Genomic DNA, 11,932 nt, shown 5'->3' with positions numbered 1-11,932 from the left:
TAAAAATGAATATGCTTGTGCAGCAGTTCAAGGAAGTGAAATAAATGTAATTTTACAAAGAAAATAGAGAATGCAGTAAAATTAAACAATGATTTTTGTTTTAAATTTTTGTAAGTTATACTAGATTCAACTTGATTTTTTAAGTCAGTTTAATCCCAGCAAACATTTGGACATTTAATGACCGTTGAAAAGACGTCCCTCCGTCACGTCCCGTCATGGTTGAAAAATAGTTCCAAAATGAAAGTTGAACGGACGTCTTTGACGTTATCTGGCCGTGAACTGCACGTCTTTGCTGCGTGTCCCTGGACGTCTAAATATGTCATCTTTTGTGCTGCTGCATAATTTAAGTGTATACATAAGATTGCATCTAAAATAATCACACACCCATTGCGTAACATTTTTAAAAGGCATTCAATAATGTCTCAAGGTTTATACATCTGAGCTTGACAAAGGTTCTAAAAAGGTCCAAAATTGGTCAAGTCAGACCTGAATGTCTATAAAACGTTACTATAATCACGTGTACATCACAAACATTAACACATTATTCGTGGACTTCAGCAAGAAGAATAGTGTTCTAATTACATTAGAATATTACATTTTTTGAAAAATGGCTTCCATTTGTTAAACAGCTACTATTCAAACAAGAAAATAAAAATAGTGGAATGTGGTTCATTCTAAATCTGTGGCAATGGCATTTTCTCTAACAGTTTTACATTAATGTTAAGCAGACATTATTTAAACAAGAAAACAAAAGTACAGGATCATGGTTAACACATATGTAATTATTAGAGTCTTTAAAAAAAAAAATCTAAATATTTACTCTCATTTTCTTGGTCCACGACCACCTGCTCTTCCAGTGGAGTGTGATTCATGTGTTCCACCATAGATGCATGAAGTCAGAGCTGTGGAAGCACTACTTTTTTTCCTAATAGCCTTGCATTACTGTTAAACAGCCATAAATCAAACAAGTAAACAGCAAAAATACTGGATTGTGGTTAACACATATGTAAATGTTTTTGAGAGTCTGTGAAAGTTGTTTATGGCTCAATTTTTATATCCACCACCCCCAGCTGTTCCTGGAGCGTGCGCCAGTGCTGCATCAAGATTTGCATCCATTTTATGAACGAAGCATTAGAAAAAAGTAATCAACATGTATTTATATGATATTTTACTCTACAATAATCTTATGTCAGTAAAAGATTTTCTGCATTAAATGCGTGTTAGATTTTAGCTGTGTTTTTAGCCGTTTCTCCACTCCCTCTTCATTCCCACTGTGATGCCCTTCAGAAAGACCCTTAACTAGGTGTGTAACTGTAAAACTGAACAGGACATTTCTGATAAAGACAGGTAGTCTTTTAGAGAATGTCCCCTGAATAAATACCAATAAAAATTACATAAGACAAGGAACAAGAGATTTTTTGAATGTTACAAGACCAACATTACCTTGAATTACATAGTATAAAGGTGTAGCTGTCCGAGTTAGACATCATAAAACGTCTGAGCAAGAAATCAGGCAGGTATATAAGGAGACATAATGGTGTGTGACAGGTTAAATCCTGAATTCAAGTAATATCAAAGGCTGGCTTTATTATTGTGGCAATCATATATATAATTTACTGAAATATTATGCAGCAATACACACAAACAATGCAAGGTAAAAACATACCTGCCTCTGACAGAAGATCCACCGACTCTAGACAGATCAATCACACCACCTTGATACTGATGTTCACTGACATGAAGCCTGTTATCACCTGTGGAAAAAATACAACAAAACAATTTATATTCATTTTGAAATTCATATCTCAAAATATATAAATGACTATAAAATTGTTGTTACACTTGCACTATCAAACCCTGCAACAATCAGACCTTATTCCAGAAGAAAGAGATTATTTTCATTACACTCTAGAGATGGATTTCAACTTTGAAAGTAAATGTTAACATTTCTGTTTATTGGATTTGTGGAGGAAAACTGCATTACATTCTGAATTACGCCATCGGGTGTCATTAAGCATTTAACCTATTGATAACTACTACGACATTTTAAAATTGTCACTTGGACATTCAAAATCAGAACATATTCATCACATATTTCTAGATGCTGGAGCTGGTATTTCAGGGAAAAATATAGTTCTTCTAAAAAAATTCTGTAATTGACAGGACTGTGTATGTCTTGCCCTGTAACGGAAAAAAATCAACTTAGTTGTGCACATTCAGATATAATGTTTTCAAAAGATTAGCACCTAAGCCTCAACATATACCCACAGGTCTGTGAAGATTCAGGGATTCTGTGTTGTTGATGCTGACCTACAAAGGTGTTATGTTGTGCATCCACTGTTGAAAAGAGCAAAACAAGTAATGGAAATAAAGAGCCATTTTATCTATGGAATTTTGAAGATGTTTATAAAGAGCTTTGCAACCACTTACGTTAAATTTTATACATTAGGACATTGTGAAAATTAAAAAAACAGGGACATACTGCTGGAGGTAGCTGTCATTGTTTCATGAGATGTGGGCCTTTGCCTCCGTCTTACTTGGAGATCCAGCAGGCTCTGAGTAAATTGTCCTTCTTGGAAATATTACATAGGATGTGTTAGTTTTGAAGCATTTCACTGTCCAATTTTACTATTAAATGCTATAACAATAACATGTATTTGTCCTATGCATCTACATAATGGAGGGAGGACCCTATTATCTGAAACCAAAGCTAACAAACAATATCTTGCATCCAAAACTTGCATGCCTGCTGAATGAAGTGTTTAAAGTACTTAAATTTCCATGGAAAGTGACATTACTTCCATAACCCATTAACGATGATATAAAAATCGAATGAGAATTGCACTACATTCACAGTCATTTTTGGTGGCATACCTGTTCTTTCCTCCTGTAAGTGTGACAGTCCAGCTGTTTACTAAAACACTCAAGGAGTGACGCTGTTGTTTGTTGTAATGTGGAATGTAATTCGTCATGTGTTGATCCCTCACTCTCCAAGGCTGGCTCCATGGCTCGGATTCAGAGCTACTATCACGTTCCTCTAAGGCATCATTATCTCCACTTCCTTTGGTACTCAGAGGACATGTTTAACAAATCTAAAATTACAAAATATTTTTCAGCACATGTTATTCTTGAGCTCTTCCTAAATTTTCTTAATATTTCTCTTTCAGGTAATTTACTTTCTGAAAGAAACTCTGAAAAGGCTACTTCTGACAGTAATCATTTTTACTTGGATCATTAAATATTCTGGTGTACTATCATCTGCTGCATGTCATAGCTACTACAATAATTGCATATCCATTTGTTTGGGGTTTTAACGAATTCATGTTTAATTTTTTTTATAATAAAAAAAAAGTTATCTTTCACAAAACATACTTCTCATTTTAAATTCCAATTCTAGCAGTTACAATCAGTTTTGTGCAAGTCACTTCCAAACTATAATACATTACAAATTACTTATTACTGTTATTTAAAAGTAATTCCTTACCTTACAAAAGTGTGCATGAATGGCCATGTAACATGCGTTTTCAGAGTGTGATAGCCAGTATGGGGAGGATTGTTTTCATTTTAAATGCAGTTTTAAAACAAAAATGTATCAGTGTATTCATAGCCTTACATCTATGGGTGTTTGGATGCTTTCACACTACAGCCTCACATGTGAGCCACGTCTCTGGATGTAACCGGCATAAACTAGTAGGTGTGTTCGACAACACAGCTCTGTGCAGACCGATTTGTGTATGAAATCAAAGTACCACAAGAACTATAAAGAGCAGACTACTCCGTATGCTTTCGAATCGCGTGCACTTTACTCTGATGTCAAACACAGATCGATCTGCGCAGCTCCGCTTCAAGTCGAACACATTAAGTGCTGCATGCTAATTGGCTTACTGACGTTGACGTTGAAGTTTAACCCCTTAAGTATCGCAGTATGGCAAGCCGTTTTGACTTATTTACTAGTCAAAATAATGGTTAGAGCTGGACTTGTAATCCAAAGGTTGTGGGTTCGAGTCTCGGGCCGGCAGGGATTGTAGGTGGGGGGAGTGAATGTCCAGCGCTCTCTCCACCCTCAATACCACGACTGAGGTGCCCTTGAGCAAGGCACCGAACCCACAACTGCTCCCCGGCGCCGCAGCATAAATGGCTGCCCACTGCTCCGGGTGTGTGTTCATGCTGTGTGTGTGTTCACTGCTGTGTGTGTGTTCACTGCTGTGTGTGTGCACGTTGGATGGGTTAAATGCAGAGCACGAATTCCGAGTATGGGTCACAGTACTTGGCTGAATGTCACTTCACTTATCTTTCGAATTGCTCCACTAAAAACAACAACTGTGTGCACCCTATTATTAATTTAGATGTGTATTTCAGTAATAAACTTAAGTAGGAGAGTTTCAGTTACCAGCATTTATATCAAAATATGGATCCCATGTCTGCAAAACTAACATTTTAAATGAAATATTGATAGCTAATCGATATCGAATCGAATCGAAATCGAATCGAATCGAATCGAAATCGAATCGAATCGAAATCGAATCGAAATCGAATCGAATCGAATTGAATCGAATCGAATCTAATCGAATCGAATCGAAACCATAAAAATAAGAATCGAATCGCAGAATTGGTCACAATACCCAGCCCTACTGAAAAGGACGTTCTCCCGCAATCTTTGGCCAATGCTGATGCTAAAAAGAGGATTATTGGAAAACCAGATCGCATTAATATTCATGAACTCATAACCATAGCTATTCCTACTAGTGAAAATGGCATTTCTAGATATCTGTAAAAGTATTTTTACTAGTTAAAATGTTAAGATATCAGTAATTCTATTTTCACTAGTTGCAAGGGTAATTTCAGATATCAACTGCCTTTGTTGATATCAATAATTATTTTGTTACTAGTAAAAATGTGAATTCTTGATATCAGTCAATTTATTGCAACACGTTACATTTGTTATTTCTGATATCTGAAAATGCATTTCTGATATCAATATAATTTCTGTTATCTAAAATAGCTTTCTTACTAGTAACAATCACATTCAGGATATCAGAAATGATCATTGTCACTAGTGACAATTTAATTGTTGATATCAAGAATTAAATTGCTGATATCAATAATTACATTTTTGATATCAAGAATTAAATTGTTGATATCAACTATTTACTTGTTGATATCAAGAATAAAAATTTTTACTAGTAAGAATTGTATTTCTGTTATGTGAAATTGGAATTTCAACTAGTAAGAAATTAATTCTTGATATCAACAATTGATTTTGAATGGCAGCCTATGGTGACCTTTAACTAGTGAAAATATAATTACAGATATCAACAATTTAATTCTTGATATCAAGAATTAGCATTTTAACTAGTGAAAATGTAATTGCTGATATCCAAAATAGCCATTGTTACTAGTAGAAATATAATTTCTGATATCAAGAATTAACATTTTAACTAGTGAAAATTTAATTGTTGATATCAAGAATTCATTTCCTGCGAATGAATGAAAGTCAAAATGGCTTGCCATAGGATATGTGCATTCCTATCAGGACTCACCTAACTTACAACAACGACAAACTGTGGTTCACTGCAAAATACAGACAGCTCCATCAGGCTAAAGAAGATGCTTACAAGAAGGGGGGCAATGTCTTGTACAAACAGGCCAAATACACACTGGAAAAGTAGACCAGAGTGGCAAAGAGGAATTATTCTGGAAAGCTAAGGAACAAATCCTCTTCCAGTGATTCTGCTTCAGTGTGGAAAGGTCTGAAAGACATCACCAATTACAAGACACCATCCCCCAGCACTGTGGAGAATCAACAACTGGCAGACGATCTGAATTAGTTCTACTGCAGGTTTGAAAAAACACCATTCACACCTCCTGCAACCACCCTCTCCCCCACACCTGCACTGAAAATAAGTGAAGATGATGTGCGCCAGGTCTTCAGAAAAAACAAGAGAAGGAAGGCAACAGGCCCAGACGGTGTGACACCAGTCTGTCTGAAATCCTGTGCTGACCAGCTGGCCCCCATCTTCACACAGATCTTCAACAGATTATTGGAGCTGTGTGAAGTCCCATCATGCTTCAAATGCTCCACCATCATCCCCGTCCCAAAGAAACCCAAAATTACTGGACTTAATGACTACAGACCTGTGACCCTAACGTCTGTAGCCATGAAATCATTCGAAAGACTGGTTTTGGCTCATCTGAAGGACATCACTGGACCCTTACTGGACCCCCTGCAGCTTGCCTACAGAGCAAACAGGTCTGTGGATGATGCAGTCAACATGGGACTGCACTACATCCTGCAACATCTGGACAGACCAGGGACTTATGTGAGGGTCCTGTTTATAGACATCAGCTCTGCTTTTAACACCATCATCACGGACACCCTTCAGAATAAACTGACACAGCTCTCCGTCCCCACCTCCGTCTGTCAGTGGATCAACAGCTTCCTGATAGACAGACAGCAGCTAGCTGGGAAAATTCTCATCCAGCACCCGTACTATCAGCACTGGAGCTCCTCAGGGCTGCGTTCTCTCAACACTGCCCTTCTCCCTGTACACCAAAGACTGTGAATATAAAGATCCCTCTGTCAAGCTCCTGAAGTTTGCAGATGACACCACAGTCATCGGCCTCATTCAGGATGGTGACGAGTCTGCTTACAGACAGGAGGTTAAGGAGCTGGCTGTCTGGTGCAGTCTTAACAACCTGGAGCTGAACACGCTCAAAACAGTGGAAATGATCATGGACTTCAGGAGAAACCCCCCTGCACTCCCCCCACTCACAATCATGAACAGCACTGTGACTGCAGTGGAGTCATTCAGATTCCTGGTCACCACAATTTCTCAGGACCTGAAGTGGGACAATCACATTGAGTCCATTGTGAAAAAGGCCCAGCAGAGGTTGTACTTCCTTCACCAGCTGAGGAAGTTCAATCTGCCACAGGAGCTGCTGAAACAGTTCTACTCTGCCATCATTGAATCCATCCTCTGCACCTCAATAACTGTCTGGTTCAGCTCAGCTACCAAATCTGACCTCAGAAGACTACGGACGGTAGTCTGGACTTCTGAGCAAATCATTGGTGCAACCCTCTCCAGTCTCCAAGAACTGTACTCATCCAGAGTGAGCAAAAGTGCTGGTAAAATCATTCTGGACCCCTCACATCCAGCACACTCCCTCTTTGAACTGTTACCGTCTGGTCGACGCTACAGAGCTCTGAGCACCAGAACGGTGAACAGTGTTTTTGCCTTTTTTGTACATTGCCTATTTTGTATATTATTCTTTTTATTATATGTGTCCTGTCCTGTTGCTGTCTTTCTGTTGCACTGTGAAGCTTCTGTCACTATAACAAATTCTGCGTATGTGTAAACATACCCGGCAATAAAGCTCATTCTCATTCTCTATGATTTTTTTTTAATATTTTTTATAACATTTATATTCTGTTCGATTTTATCCCATGAATGTCATCCTTCAATTGCCTTTTTTTATCGCAAACTATTTTGTGTATGTGTTATATATTATTTATTTATTTATTGCATTCATTTTATGTATTTATATGTAATCCTATGACAGTCTTCTTTATGTAATTGTGTGTGGGAGAGAGAGAGATTTTAGATTTCAAAACCTCTTTATTTATACAAAAAAGATTTCTCTACAAGATAAAATAAAAATGATTTCATAAAACATTTAACTCAAAACAATTCCAAAGCACAACATATTGTCTACAATACAGTACAACACATCTTTATAACACCAGATGAAATATTCTCTTATAAAACAACTTACTTTTTGGTAAACTGTAACAACGGTTCAATCCAAACGTATTAGTTTAGTTTTAAATTTAGTGTAAAACATGTTGAAGAATAGCTGATAGGTTGTCAATTCATTAAATGGACTCTTTTCTCTAAAAAGCTGTTTATTCAGCGTAGTGAAGCCTATCCTCCATTGACATGCGTTGAAAAAAAAAAAAAGAAGCTTCTGATCTCCTTTCCGTTAGCATTAGCCGTTACGTTCATTTGGCTGATGGTTGCAGGCTTGCCTTCTAGTGGCTTTGATAAAATCGGCAGAAACGTCCGGTTCACACAGACTTGAAGGAGCTGCAGGATTGTCCCAGGCAATTCAAAGTTTACTTCAGGAAGTCAGTAAACTTTGATGCTTTGCTAGTGTTACTGGAGCCAATATTAAAAAGAAGACCACCAACTTGGGAACTCAGTGTGAAAGACCTTTTACAGCGCTTTGTGTTCTGTATTTTTGGCTTGTACGATGGCTCTGAACTGTCAAAACAGCTTTCAAAAGGCTTGTTACAGATGCGAAAATGCAGAAAGTCGAACCCAATCCAATTTTTTTTATGATGGACGAAAGTTTTGGAACCAATGTGTAAACGTGATTGACACAACGTGAGGTTGTAGTTATTTTTTAACGTGCGAAAATTTCAGATGTAAATTTCGGACGCAGTCATAGGCGGAGATTACGGGGGCCCAGGGAGGCCTTGCCCCCCTAACGATTGAAAGATTTTTCTAAATATTTGTTAATTAATAATGTTTTCAACTCAAAAGTAAATATGCACATAATGTAGTAATTTTAATATATTTAACTGTTATTCATTGTAAATAAATTAATAAATAAAATCAAACTTACTAATAGGCTTTCCCAATCTTATTTGCATAAGAAGTTGGCGCATGACGAATCTGAATTTTGGCAGATAATAGCCTATGCTTGCTTGTTGCATGCTGTTGGATATTTAGCGGGTTCTTTTACAACATAAAACAACTGCAGAGGAATCTGAACCTAACCAAAATAAAGAGAGATGAAGCTAGATGCCCGACCCCAGAACCGGACAGCCTCATAAAGGTGATCCACTGGACGCTCGTTAGCAGCTCAGTGTTTTACATTTATTTCAGGAAAAGGACCATTTGCATCCAAATGTAATTTAATGCACAGAACAAAACCTAGAAATATATTTCAGAATATAAACTGCTTAATCGGCCATTTTCAGTAAGATTTAACGTTACTAGATGTGTTTGTGTGCCTGCACATTTAACTTGAATAATGTCCAACAGATATCTGTTTTAGAGCAGTGGGTAATTCACTTGTTGATTTGCTTAAAATCTACTTTGTGATTCTGTTGGCAAACATGTTTAAGGTGCATATATTCAATGTGTTTATTGCTAGTGCAGCAGAAATAGACAGCGCAGTCTTTACAAGTAATTTGCGTGCAATGTATCTGGTTGCCATGGCAACTTCATGCACTTGCTGATGCTCTAATCATAGTAAAACCATGTTTAATGGTACACGGATTGTGACTTTGTACGTTTACTACAGAAATGCTAAAATGGATTTAAAAGTTTGACTGACCAAATCAACTGGCTTGGTTTGCCCCCCAAACGTCAAAGTAATGACCTTTACCCAGAACAAAAGGTGTGTTTGACTTGAAATGACACTGCGCAGATCGATTGGTGCATGACATCAAAGCACTACAAGAGCGATTCAAAATAATTTGGAGCTGTCTGCTCTAAGGCCATATGTCCACCAAAGTGTATCCCAAGTCTAACGTATTTTTTCTACTTGTTTTCAATAGGAGCACCTTGTTTTTTTGTTTTTTTACAACACCAGGAGCGTGACGATGCACTGAGAGTTTTTTTGCTCAACATTGAGAATTGAAGAGTGTTCAACTCTGGGTAAAACGCAATGCTCATCACTGTCAACTTTTAGTCAGCTAACCAATGACAGTGGAGGAGGGGCGGGACTAATAACACACTGACCAACCATCACACCCTACTTGTATTACAAATGAGCAATATTGCTTGATTCTGAGTATTCATGTCTTCACCACACTATTCCCAGAGTACTACAATATTGATATGAAAAATAATGTTTGTTGAAGCTTTTCATTTGCAGTGTGTCTGCCATATAACTTAAGCATTGTGGTGAGTGGGGCGGGGCCGAGAGCCGTGGGAACGGAGCGAGGCCGGTGGAGTTAATGATAATGAGCGACACCTGCGACACTCACCGGTCTCGAGTCCCACGGAGGAGCTCCGGAAGGATAAAAGGAGGAGTGACGACAGTGGAAGACGAGAGAGGACCAGGCCTGGATATTATTTTATGTTTTGTGTGCGGCAGTCGTCCGTGAGGGGCTGCCGCTGTACTTTTACGTTTGTTTATTTTGGTTATTAAATCTTTAAACGTTTGCCGGTTCCCGCCTCCTTCTTCCCGACCTACGAACTGCGTTACAAGCATATATTCCTAATCATAGCAACCAGCGTCTCTAAAGAAAATGCTCTCAAGTGCTCACACACAGCTAAGAGTTTTCAGCAGAGCACCTGGCATTTTCAGCTGGCTAAAATGCTTTTGGTGGACACATGGCCTAATCACTCCCATGGTCTCTGTAGCACCACTTCAAGTCAAACATGCTTCTTACCTGCTCTGGACCTGGTTAGCCATGGAGCACAAGTTACCGTGGCGATGGACACTAGTAAAAGCTGAGCTACTTCCTTGGTTCCAAAAACCCAGGGTTATAGCACAAACTAGCTTGAAATTTACCTTGCTAGCCACCTAAAACAGCTTCATGGATTAACCCCTTAGGTAGGCTCAAAACACACTCTAATGAATAACTTTGGTGTCATTGTAAAAATGTGTAACCTCCATAATGTCTGTTACTGGTAAATTTGTTGAATTTATTGAAAAACAACTCCATTACTGTTTTACATGAACACCCATAACTGAAAACACACACAGAGGTAAACATAAATAAATGCACATGGATACAATAAGTTTCTTTCTTTCTTTCGTTTTGTTTCTGTCTTATGCATATTCACAAACACGTGGTCTACAACTTGCACACATTTAAATCCAATAGTAAGTTTTGATGGGCAGATTCAAAGATACACCTTTGCAGGAATTTACTGGATCATACTGAAAGCACTATTGGGTATTATATTTGTGTTTTTAGAAAGTAACTTCAAACTAAAGTAATTAGTAAAATATTTTAATCACCACAAAGCAAATAAAAATGACAACATATAATTGAATGTTTGAATTGAAGAGAGTGTAAATTTGGCTTGTTGGCTGTGGTGGAGGGCTCAAGCTCGAGAATTGACCTGAGCTGAACCTGAAGTACCCCTGGACTACCTTGGTTGGTTTAGTAGTAACCACCTAAGAAGGTGGCATTGGGATACCGGAATGGTTTTATAGAGTATACACTTATTCTGGCACCGATTGCTTGGATTCAATTCAAATATTCCTCCCGAACTTTTGTTAAGAACTTGATTTAAACAATTAAATTGGCACCCATAAAATATTAAATCTAAAACAAAGCTAAATATAACAAAAATAGAAGATAATGATAAAACTGATTTGAGCACATAAAACTCAAAATCATTTAGTTGTTTTCTTCACAATTCTTCTACAGTGTTCCTGATGAAGTAGGAGGTGAGATATTTGACTTCAAATTTCCAACATCTAAAGTCAATGATTCTTTCAGTCACACATCACAGTCACATGTATGCTCCCATAACTCAGCAAGAACATTTTGTGTTCTTAAGCTAACTAAATCAAAAGTAATAAACACAAAATGCTTTTTTAGGGTTAAAAACAGCCAACAAAAAGTCAACAACAACAACAAAAAAAGTAAAAAACATTTTAAGCGTTAAAATTATGCTAATTGGTTGTCTTTTTACAATTACATCAAATTACATTTCTGACGGAAGTCTGGGTTGATTGAGCTACATTTCACATTATTTTGAAGAACTGGGAAAATTTAGAGTTCAGAGCTGTACATCTGGAATGGAGCATTTAATTAGAGAACGGTTCACATGCTGCGGTATAAGGAATATACTTAAAACAGAAAACTTTAAATCATTAACTCCTCTCTCTGATGTATTCTGTGAATTGAGGTTTAGTTGATTTCAGACTCACTGAAAAAAGAACCTAATTTTTGCTTGTTCAA

Source organism: Barbus barbus (genome assembly GCF_936440315.1).
Source record: "Barbus barbus genome assembly, chromosome: 3".
Classification (NCBI taxonomy): domain Eukaryota; kingdom Metazoa; phylum Chordata; class Actinopteri; order Cypriniformes; family Cyprinidae; genus Barbus; species Barbus barbus.
The sequence above is the reverse complement of the archived record's forward strand: the minus strand, read 5'-3'. Positions refer to the sequence as shown.